This window comes from Vombatus ursinus, unplaced genomic scaffold (assembly GCF_900497805.2).
Source record: "Vombatus ursinus unplaced genomic scaffold, bare-nosed wombat genome assembly UNPS02014779.1, whole genome shotgun sequence".
NCBI lineage: Eukaryota > Metazoa > Chordata > Mammalia > Diprotodontia > Vombatidae > Vombatus > Vombatus ursinus.
Window position 1 is genome coordinate 41303348 of NW_020954557.1, and position 12647 is coordinate 41315994.

Genomic DNA, 12647 nt, shown 5'->3' on the forward strand with positions numbered 1-12647 from the left:
CTCCAGAAAATACACTACTTTGCTTGCCAAGGTGACAGATGCTTTGCTTATATATTTAAATATTTATTCAATGTGTTAATTTCTCCATCTACTTTGGCACAGAGGGACTGTGAGCTGCACTAGTGGAAGGAGTGGCTACACCAATAACACCAATATGGATTTTTGAAGTTGATTTTGATGCTGTGTCATTAATGTCAGTCTGCAAAGATACTATCTGTCCCAGACTATATAGATGCCTTGAAAGAGTGCACTGTATCTATTTGTGGAGTCAGCAAGGTACAATGGGGGGAAAATACTTTATTTAGAGTCAGAAGACCTGGGTTCAAATTCCAGCTCTTCCAATTTATTTACCTGGATGACTTTGGGCAAGTTCACTTAACCTCTCTGGTCCTCTTCCTCATCTGTAAAACAATGGGATAGGATTAAATGACCTTTGAAGTCTCTTCCAGCTCTAAAGCTGCGAACCTACGAACGATATAATATGATGCATCTGCGGACAGGGACTTAACAAATTATCTAATATTAGAGCTGAGAGGAATATGAGAGATCTTCTGGTCCAATCTCCTCATTTAACAGATGAGGAAATTGAGACCCAGAGAAGGCAACTGACTTGGCCAAAGTCACACAGCTAGTTAGACTTTAAAAAAAAAGAAATCGTGGCACAACTAATTTGGGGACTTCTCTATTGAATTGGCAAATTACATTTCCCAGGAAGAACTCACCCTGCTAGACTTTTTTCTCTGCTTTTGATATAAAGTCTTTCTTGTTTAGATTGAATTTCAGCGAATTGCTTTTTCAGTGGGCTCTCTAATACATTCCAGGGAAATGAAGCCTTGTAGCAGGAAGAAAAAAGAAAAAGAGAAAAAGGAATGACCTGAAAGTTATCAACATGATGGTAACTTTTCCCTTGAAGTTCAGCCATATCAGCTCTCCCCACACCATCTCTTTAATTGCCTCTCATCCCAACAGAACAGGGATGAGAAGAACATAAATCCCCTAGGGCCTGACAGAATAGAATTTGTTTAATCTTATCCCTTTGGGTTTCCTTAAAGAAAAAGAAAAGAACAGTATATAATTTTGGATAATTCAGATAAAAAAGAGTTGAAAACATTAGTCTTTTTAAAATCTAAATTACCTTTAATCACCTAGGAACAAAGGCAGCTGCCCCTGAACGTCCCATGACAAAGGGCCGCTAGTGGTGGGATGTGGGCTGTATGCATGAAGATGACCCCACAACTGGCTTGACATTGCAAAGTTAGCCCAGCCACACAAACCAAACTAAAAAATCCCCACATCCTCAGCAGTTACATTAACCACCTTATGTCCCTGATTCTCCTGGTTCTTTAATCATGTTCCATTGCAGCCTGCACTTAAAACCTTCCATCTGACTTTTGCAACAACAATAACAACAACAACAACAACAAAAAAAAAAAAAAAAAGGAAGAAAGAAAAAAAAGATCTGTAAGATGGGATCACAAAGCAATGACCAAGAGGCACTCGAAATTCTCTCTGTACCAGGAGAACCGGGAAATATAGTTGCGATTACTGTGCTAAACTTTAAAAAGTTTATAATAAATATTGTGTCAGTGTTCAGTTCTAATAGCTAAGTGCTTTGAGATTCATTTGTAAATAATTCTGCAAGTGTTGTTTTGTGGGTTTAGCACTGACCCACAGGGGCAATCACTGAGTGAAGCCCAAAGAAATTAGTCAAATAAACTTTTACAATATGGTATCTAACTTCCCCTCTGGGATCACATGCCCAAACCTCACTGACATTGGCAAGTTAGATCCCCATGGGATGGCTACTGCTACTGACAGGATATAGGGGTAACTTTGTAGGTGGCCATCTTCCTAATACTACCTCATAAGCCTCTATTTGTGTGCTAGAAGGCTTGGTTCTTTAACAAAATGCATTTACTCCAATGGCATGTCATGATAATAATAGTATTTATAGATCACTTTAAGATTTTGCAAAATATACTTAAAATTTTTGTGTGTGTTTTTTCTTTTGGGTCTATGTCTTCTTTCACAACATGACTAATATGGTAATATGTTTTGCAAAATTGAACATGTATGACCTATATCAAATTGCTTACCCTCTCAGGAAGGGGGGAGAGAAAATTTGGAACTCAAAATTTTAAAAATAATGTTAAAATTGTCATTACGTATAATTGGGGAGAAATAAAATATTATTTTTTAAAAAGATTTTGCAAAATATACTTTACATATATTATCTTATTTGATCCTTAGAACAATGGTGGGACATGGTAGATGAGTAAACTGAGGCTGAATGAGGTTAAGTGATTTGCCCTGGGTCACAAAGGTAGTAAGTGTCTGAGGCAGGATTTGAACTGAGGTCTCTCCTGACTCAAGTCCAGCAGTCTATGCACATTACCTAACTGCCACAGTACTTAGAAAGCATAAACAATAGTTTAAAAAGTATCTCCCTCAAAACCCGGTGCAAACTCTCCCACCAGTACACAGAGAGTCTGGGGTGGGGGAGTGGTGGAGAGGGAAGAGTGGACATGAATTTAAAGTACAATGGTATTGAGGCACAGGTGTAAAGAGAACACATGGGTCATTTCGCACCTCTGCAATTGCAGGGCCTTTCTTTCCCTGCAGGGTCCTAAAGGAGTTCATAGTTCACTGTGGCACATGGTACAGCTCACTGCTCAGCTGGGCTGGCTCTTCACAGGCAAAGTGCTTCTGCTGGACAGGGGCTCATCTGGCCTTTAATGCCTCCCCAACTATCACTGACCAATGTCGGAAATGCCACCATCAGAAATTCGTTGTTTTCGTCCCTTACCCCAAAAGAATTTGGGTCCCATTTGTTTGAGAGGGGAATGATGAGGATAGGATCTAGACCCCAAAAAGGAAAAACCCTGGATTTTCTCACTTGGCCAAATCGCTGGCATTAATTTCATCAACTGGCCTTTCTTTGTGGCTACACTCAGTCTCCCAATTCTCTGTTACCCTTAACCTAGCCTAGACCTCCCTATGTCCACCAGCCACTTCCCACTCTTAGCCTATCTAGGCTGCATTTTCCCTTGGCCACCCCTGGAATTCTATTACTTCACAGACTACTTGGCCACTTCTAGATCCCTCCCATAGTCTTTCTGTACATAAGGTCCATCTTGTCTCCGTTAAGATGCTCAGATTCTTAAAATCTAGCCGATAACTGACAGATGTTCAGACTCCTTAAGAGTCTGCCCAATATGACGGATGTTCTAATAAACCTTGTCTTTGGCTGAAAAAAAAAAAAGAAATTCATTCTTAGCCTAATCCTTTCAATTCTTGTTAAAATATAAATACCCCTGTCGGATACCAACTTTAAACTTTTATCATTTATTGACAGCTTAGAATGAAGATGGTTCAGTTTCTTTTGTGATGGAAGTTTCAAATTGAGGGGGGAGGAGTAGGCTAAGATACTCATGGGTTTAAATTCTTCCACTGACACTATGTCACCTTGGGTAAATCTCTTCACTTCTCTGGGACTCAGTTTCCTTATCTATACCAAAAAAAAAAAAAAGGTTGGTTTGGATGACCTTTGGTCCCTGCCAGCTCTAGAATCTATAGATCTATAGATTTTGTAGATCTAGAAGTCCATTATTCCTTTACTTCGATGTGGTATCTCTGGGAGTGGAGAAAAAGTACAAGAACAGGCAACCTGCTAAAAACCAAATTCCTTCTCCCTTTTTTCCACACAGTTTTGCCTTGGGCTAACCCAAGGAAGACCACATTTTTATGAGGTTGTGGAGGGATATATATTGAAGTGAATATATCCATGTGTACATAAGTGTTGGTCTTCCTGGCAGGCAGACTTTGGAGAGGAGATTAATGCAGTTCTATTCTTTGAGTACTGAAGGCTTTGGTAGGGTGGAGTATGAGAAGGCCTGGAATGGGGAAAACAGTGAATGTGCTTAGGGAATACTCATAGCTTTCTTTCCTTCTGGGTATTTTCTTCTTTTTTAAATTAAGAATGAGTCTTAATTTCACACTGTCTCTGAAGATTATCTTTTTTTTTTCTCAGTTTGCATTGTTACACAGAAGAAACACAGGAAACACAGGAAGACAATCCCTAAGACAGCTGGTTTCCCTTTGCAGTTCAAGAGCTAAGAACTACTTTTCAATTAAAGAACCAAAATCTAGAGAGATGAAGAAATTCATTGTGGCCTTAACAAATGCTCAAAAGAATTTTTTTAAAAAAAATTTAACCTTAGATTTGAAAAGTAAGAATTTTAAAACCTCATAAAAAATAAGGTGTTTTTTTTTTTTTTAATGCCATGGCCTTGTTCAAGAACCTACCAAGGTCCTCCATTATCTGGCTCCAATCTTATTTCCCCCTGGTCCATGACATGAACTCTCCTCTAATTAGGTCAGTGTCCTTATTGTCTTTGCAGGGCACACACTGTACACACTCTTGCCTTTTCTGATGTGATTCACTTGACCTAGAATGCTTTTCTTCCTTCCTTTTCTCCATCTCTTCAAATTTTACCCATCTTGCCAGGCCCAGCTCAAGTCCCACACCCTCCATGACACTTTACCCTGACTACTGTATTCCAAGCCATTGTACAGGATCATAACTGAAATGGACCATAGAGATGACCTCACTCCATTTTACACTTAAGAAAACTGAGGTCTAGAGGTCTAACTTGCCCAAGATCACATACAGCTTAGCTAGTTGTTTCTTGTCCATGAGATTATCTAGCCATCCAACTCTGTCTTAAAATACTCAGTCATTAAAGTCATAGTACTTGGATTCAAAAGACAGAATACCATGAATTTCAAGCAGCAGTCTACATTTAATCATCTCCTTTCTCTCTCTAGCACTTTGTACCTTTCCTGAAGCCACATGCTTAAACTTACTCAGCCTCTAGTGTCCTAGTTGCACTTCCATGCCTGAAATGATTTCCTTTATCTTTGCCTCGTGGTTTCCAAGTCAGCTCAAATCCCACCTTCTGCAACAGCCCTTTCCTGGACCCCTTCAATACTAGTTCCTTCCCTCTGAGATTATCTCCAATTTAATATCTATATCTTGTAGGTAAATGAATACTTGCACACTTTATATTGTCATCCCCATTATATTGTGAGTTCCTTGAGGACACAGCACAGTGCGTAATTGTGCTAAGTACTAAATAAATGCTTACAGAGAGGAGATTGCAAGCCCCTTGAATTTTCCTTCTTTTCTGCTTCCTCTGTTCCCTTCTTTCTTTGTGTCTTTCTTTTTCCAGACCCTTTATTCTTCTTTTTCTTCCTGCCTCCCAACCAATTATATCTGGAGTTTCCAACAGGTTCAACCCAGTTAATCACAAGCTAGAACCTGTTCTTTAAACTCAGGTCATTGTATTTATAGCCAGTACCACACATTTGGGTAAGTAGAATGTCAGAGCTGGAAGGGACCTTAAAGGTCACCCATCCAGAAATGCCTTATTTTACAGATAAGGAAACAGTACCACCAAGGTAGGTACTCATTGACACAGTCACTAAGTGGTGCTCAGGGAGGAATAGTATCTCTGGTGTGAGGGTTTGCGGAGCCCTTTTCAGAGCTGCTCATCTACCTTTGGTGATTCACCCTAGGCATAGCATGTGCTGTAGCCACACCCTGGTAAACCCTCTTGGCAGATGGGTTAAACCAGGTTGAGGGTAACTGACAGGCCTCAAACCTGTTGGTGAGTCAGGGGAATTTCTACCCCAAACATGCAAAGGCTTTCCTAGTGGAATGGGCAGATGAAAACAATTCGTTCCAAGGTCCATGAAGGTGTCTGAAACAGGCACTTAGAGATTGGTCTGGCATCAAAGACAAGGTCATCCATTGCATGCTGGGCCGTGGCCAATCATTCTGACTTCGGTGACTCTGGAAGAGAGAGTAAGGCTGACAACTTGCTTCATTTAAATCCAATTCACAGACAAGTCAAGACATTGACTATGACGTCATTGATCCTCTTTGAAAATGAAGGGTGGGCAACAAGTGATTGATCTGGGACTTGGACAACTCAAGTGTCCTGATGGCCATCGAGATGTTCTTTCTCCTATCCCATGCTTCTCTTTCAGTTGTTCCATAATTGCTTCATGTATGCTAGGGTTTTGTTTTTTTTCATCCCTAAGGTCAGAAACCATATTTTTTATGTTTTTTTTTTCCTTTTATACCTAGGGCCCAGGGCTGACCTCAAGTAGGGATGAATGGAAAGAGCACTAAGCTAGAACCTTTAGACTTCAGACTTTCCTCCAATACATACCATGCAAATCACTTAACCTCAATGAGCCTCAGTTTCCTCAGCAATGCTTCAATATATCCACGACCTCATTGAAGTGGTTACTCTCTCTGATGGTAAAGATGATAACACACCTACACTCTATTCCATACTTTTTCATCCAGTCAACTTGGGAGCTCCTGTAAGGATCCACCCAGAATGCTGGAGAATTTCTTTTTGGTCATTTAATATTATGTGTTTATCAAAATGTCATTTGGACTATGCTTTTGTTATCCTTCATAATCACTACATGACTGGCCCACTTCCTTTTCCAGTCACACATCTCTCATTTTTAAAAGCTACTTCTTGCTCACAGCTCTGTAGGTCACCCCAAATTTTGAATTTAAATACTTTTATTTTCCATGGTTTGTACGTATATAGTTCCCTGGAAGAATACTAGTGTCAAGTAGATGGATCATTTCTTTTTTTTCTTTTTTTTTTTTTTTTTTGGTGAGGCAGTCAGGGTTAGGTGACTTGCCCAGGGTCACACAGCTAATAAGTTTCAAGTGTGTGAGGCTGGATTTGAACAATGGATCATTTCAAAGAGAAAAATTCCACAATTTTGAGTCCAGCTTATGGTTCATCTATAATATTTGTCTAAGATACATATACTGATGGGCCCACTCAATGCACTATCTATTCAACAACATATCATAATATGGAATTGTCATTCACTTGATTTTTCTGATGTGGATTGTTTTCATATTTTTAAATGCTTGAGGGTTTAGTTGATAAGGTTCTGTAGTGATGCTTTGTACAATCAGCACACTGTTGTCTATGAGCAGAATCATTCAAGATACTCTATCTATAGGGAACCCATCTTCTATTTGGATTCTGTGCTGGACAACCTCTATGACTATGGTAAACACCTTTGGCAGGCTTTCATTTCTACCTGTTTTATGCTTTTCTTGATACTGATTATGAAAAGATAATTGAAAAAAGATATCTCTGTTGCATCTATCAATCTCATATGATATTAACATATGCATAGGAGACACCTTTTTGGAGGAGAAGACTTTAATTTTGTTCTACCTACTCAATTTTTAAAAAAATAATCAACAACCATAGAATCTTGTATCTTCTGCTTCTTTCAGGCAATTGAATGAGGATTGAGATGTGGTCTGCTATAGAATGTCATTTGTGAAAACCTGTTAGCATTCTGGAAGACATTGTCTAAATACTCATACAAATACATTGTCTAAAAACTCATGATTCTTTTAAAAATATTTAATTTTATCCTTTTTAATTAACAAGGATTTTTTCCCCTGTGAAAAGAAAGAAAAATAAAATTTTCATGACAAATGTGCATATTTAAGCAAATATTCCTGTATTGGTTATTTTCAAAAAAGTCTAATTCTGAATCTTGAATCTATCACTTCTCTGTCAAGTGATGAGTAGCATGTTCAGTCCTCTGGAACATTAGTTGGTCATGACTACAGTTCTCTAGTCTTTCAAAGTCATTTGTCTTTACAATGTTACTCTTATGCTTCTGGTTCTACTTATTTCACTCTGTATCAGTTCATACATGTCTTCCTAGGTTTCTCTGAAATTGTCCTTCTCATCATTTGATATAGAACAGTAGCATTCATTACATTCCTATACCATGATTATCAGCCCTTCCTCAACTGATGGGAACTCCTTAGTTTCCAGTTTTTACTACCACAAAAAGAGCTACTGTAAGTATTTTTGTACATATGGATTCTTTTTCTTCGATCTCTTTGGAATTTAGGCTTAGTAATAGCATAATCGGATCAAAAAACAGTATGATTGTTATTACTCTCTACTGCCTTTCCCATTATTCTATAGAAGAATGGAACTGAGCTCGGTGTTGAGGTAGATCTTCACAAGGCAATCTGTCATCAGGCCCATATTCAAAGCCTTCCCAGGTTGGCAAAACATGCCAAAGCTTGTGCTCCATGGGCATTGCTTTCAAGAATCCTCTTGTTTCAATCACAATTGTGTAATCATCACACTGTGATATTCAAGCTATTTTCAAGATTTTGAATCTGTAAAGAATTTAATATGAAATGAACCATCTCAGATTTGGATATCCTAATTTAACCACAGAACTCAGTGAAACCCTGGTCATATATGGGAGGTCTGGCTCAATAAGGCAATTACCTCACACCTTGCTACAAAATCTGTCCAGTTTCACTTCTCAGATTACACAGCTATTTGGCCACCCTGTACATATTGACGTCATAAAGGATATCTGCACTGAGCCCTTCTTCCTGGCCTGATGTTGAACTGAAGTTAATAAGGATGATGGAATTTTAATGCAACACAAAATTATAACTACATAGCTATACTGATTGTATTTTCTGTTATACCACAGATTCCAAATAGAAAATTTGCTTTTAAGATTGTAAAGAAGTCCCCCCAAATCGACTGTATTATGAAGTGAGTAGAGTATAATATATTCTCAACATAAATAAAAATCAAATTCTTTTTATTTTTTTATTTTCATAACGGACCAGAGTATTAGACATAATATAATGAATATTTGAATATTTCAGGGCTCAGTGAATTCATGTATGTGAAAACTCCCTCCATCCACATGGATCACAATCTCTTGCTGCTTTAGCAGACCATTTTACTGAGTTGCTATTGCTGAAAATAAATCATCATGTTGTAGTGATGGTTTCAGGGGCCAATTAAAACTTGCACATGAAAAAGGCATAAAAATTCATGTAACATCAGTGACTTTTATAAAATGTTAGCACTAACTTTCAGGCAATATTTTATATTGTAGCTAAGCAGACTATTACCTGGGGCAGCTAGATGGCTCAGTGGATAGAGTGCTGACCCTGGAGTCAGGAAGACCTGAGTTAAAATCTGGTTTCAGACACTTACTAGCTCTGTGACCTTGGGCAAGTCAGTTAACCTCTATTTGCCTTAATCCACTGGAGAAGGAAATGGCAAACCACTGCATTATTTCTGCCAAGAAAACCCCATGGATTATATGGTCCATAGGGTCATGAAGGGTAGGACACGGCTGAGTGACTAAACAGCAGATTATTGCCTGGAGAGACAGCATAGGGTAGTTGATAGTGAACTGGTCCCAGAGGCAGGAAGATGTGGTTCAAATCTCACCTCTGACATATGCTTTGTTGTATGATTCTGGGCAGAAATTAGTCTTCCAGTTCCCACAGGAAACTCTTGAAAACCATTAAGTTGCAGACAAGTTACAGCTCTGTAATCATAGAGAGATTTTCCTTACTAAACGACCCTTATACCAGGTTTGGACTCAAAACCCTAAACTAAACAAAACTATTGTCTACTGAAACTGATTCACTATACTCCAAGCAATGGGATGGAAAAGAAATGCCAGGTAGAAAATTTTGTGCCTTGATCTTGGAATGCCCTCCAACTCCCCCTCCCCCCCATAACCTCCATAGCCAAGACCCTTCACCAAAGATGGCATAATAGGACCACACACACACACACAATCTGAAGATTTAGTCGGTCCAATACATTGTTCCCAACCTTCTTTCAGACTCCTCCCAGTTTTCAGGATTACATGCAATGCTGCTGTGTAGAGGAACTAAGGAAGAATGTCTGAAAAACATTGATGCAGTTTTAAAACCTTGTTTTTTCTTTATTCTGTAACTTACATGACCTCTCTATTAGATATAATGTATACACCCTCTGGTGGTCAATATAACATGGTTAATTCTCCTGAACATTAACTCATGTTCTGAAAGATGTAGAGGCCATAAATACACTTTTATATCTAAACATTTTTATAGGGTGGATCATTACGCTTTCTAGGCATATGCTAACCAAGTTTCATGCATACAATTTAGGTCAGAGAAATGATATGAAAGCAAGGCAATTCTTTCCAGCATGGGCATTTAAGGAAAAAATAATCATTTAATGCACATGTGAACCACTTTAAACATATTCACACAAGCACAGCCACACATGCCACAGTAGTCAATCTGGTAATATAATTATAAATTTAAAACAGAAGTCCTAATGTTAGTCTTGCCTACCATCTAGCTGCCTAGGACTGAAACCCTCAAAGGGGTTACAGTATGAAAAATTGAGAGATTTATTTCTTTAGACAGACATTGTGATGCAGCGGAAAGAGCTGCAGATCTAAAGAAAATCCTGAATCTCAGCTCTGCCATTTACTATCTGTGTCACTTTAAGCAAGTCACCTAACCTTTGTGAGTCTGTTTCATCATTTATAACAATGAGAAAATTGAACTAGAAGCCTTCTAAGGTCCCTTCCAGGTCTAAAGCTATCCTTTTGGCTCATTTTCATGATTCTTGGTCATTTCCAAAGGCTCAGTAGAGATAGTACTGGCAGATGGAGCAGAATAAATAATGGAGTAAATGATCAAAGAGCTGCACTTGGCCACAAGGTCATGTCTGAAATGGAAACATAATCAGATGCTTCTTGAAGAAAAAAAAATTATGGAGAACTTAAATGACAAAATCACACAGGACACCCAGATTTCTCTGAGCTAGGAAGGGATTAAGAAGTGCCATGACTCTGCTGCGACTACATAGTTCATCGAAGATTTCTTGAAGGGTCAAATCAAGAAGAATCTCTTTAAGCTGGCTGCCACTACACTTTACCTCATATAATCTGAACCCTGGAAAAGGAGATGGATTGCAATAAAGACCATCCAAATTTGTTCCCTTGTATTACCATATGCTCTGTTAAGGATATAGAGTATTTCTTTTGCAGTGACTGGAAAGGAAAAGGAGAGTGCTCAAAGGCATTCTGAAGCTAAGTGGACTGAATCCACAACGTGGGGCCACAAGAGCCTGAGCTATTAGTGCCTATGCATGGAACATGGGGGATCCCTTAGGCAGCCAATGGGTAAAAACAAATGGTGGCCCAGTGGGCCCTGAAGCTCACTAACACAGAAGAAGAGACCCAAGTCTCCTCGTCTGAGACTATTGACAACGTCTAGCAGTTTTAGCAGTTGTACCAGAACAGGATGAATGCCTTGGACCTGGATTTGAAGACCAAGGGGTAATCTATTGAGGAAGCAAATAAGGCCTTTGAATACAACAGCAAGATTTTCAAGGAACTGGACAAAGCTGTCTCCTTGATGGTTGAAGAATCCCAGAATGAAGAGCTCCTAGGTCATGAAGGAAAGGAGAAATGCATGAGTGACTCTTCAGTGATGTTAGACAAATGCCAATGAAGGTAGTGCTTATGAGGGCTGGGAATGTCTTTGGCCTCTTTTTGTATCCCCAGTGCTTAGCACAGTGCTTGGCACACAGTAGATAGCTTAGTAAATGTTTATGATTGATTGATAGGAAACTGGGAATTTAGGGAGTCACAGTCATTAATGTGCACTATTAGGGTAACCTTTAGAGCACTGCAACAGGAATATTATTCTAGAATTAATATATTGGCCTGAGCACTTAACATTCTACCAGATTTTGCTCCATAGTAAGGTGGCCTTCACCTTACCCGCACTGGTCTCTGGCCCTGGCTGATGGCCTGGTGCAGGGGTGGGGAACCTGTGACCTTAAGGCCACATATGGCCCTCTAGGTCCTCAAGTGTGGCTCTGACTGAATCCAAACTTCACAGAACAAATCATCTTAATAAAAGGATTTGTTCTGTAAAACTTGGACTTAGTCAGAAGGCCACACCCAAGAACCTTGAAGGTTACACGTGGCCTTGAGGCCACAGGTTCCCCACCCCTGGCTGATTGCTTGATATTTCCTATGAAGAAGTTGGTTACCTTGGTACCCTCCAGGGATAATTCTAGTCAATACCCTCTACTCTCTTTGACAACCCAGCTCTCACCATTCCTCCTAGACAGGACAAATCTTAAACAAAGATACAAATGAAGCAGAGTTTGCCTTCTCATAAGTTTATACTAAGAAAACAAAAACCAAAAAATGATGTTCTTTAATAATACTATGTGCTAATTTAAATTTTGTAAAGGTATTATTGTTTATTACAATTATTTCACTTGAAATAGTTTAACTTATTTAAATGAAATGAATTCATAACATTATAATTCTTCCTAGCTGGCTTTAACATCAGAGACCTTGATTGTCCATAAGGGGATGCACACACACATATACATAATATGTGTATGTATGTTTGAATACATACATAGATATAGTAAACATTCAAAAACTGCATTGCCAAGAAATGCAAAATAACTAGCCAATATTTCTGTTGTGCACACACAAATATATTTTTAGTTCTTCCTACATTAGCCAACAGCAATACTATTTGGAAAGCTGTGCATACAACACTGGAATTCCTGATATTTGAAGATGTGTTTGTATGAGAAAGTGTTACAATTTTAAGTTTTTGTTATTGCTACTCAGCAACAGCTTTGCTAATCAACTGCATTCAAAACAAACCAATACTTGCCAAGGGAGATAGGACTAAACCAATTTTTAAAAAAAAT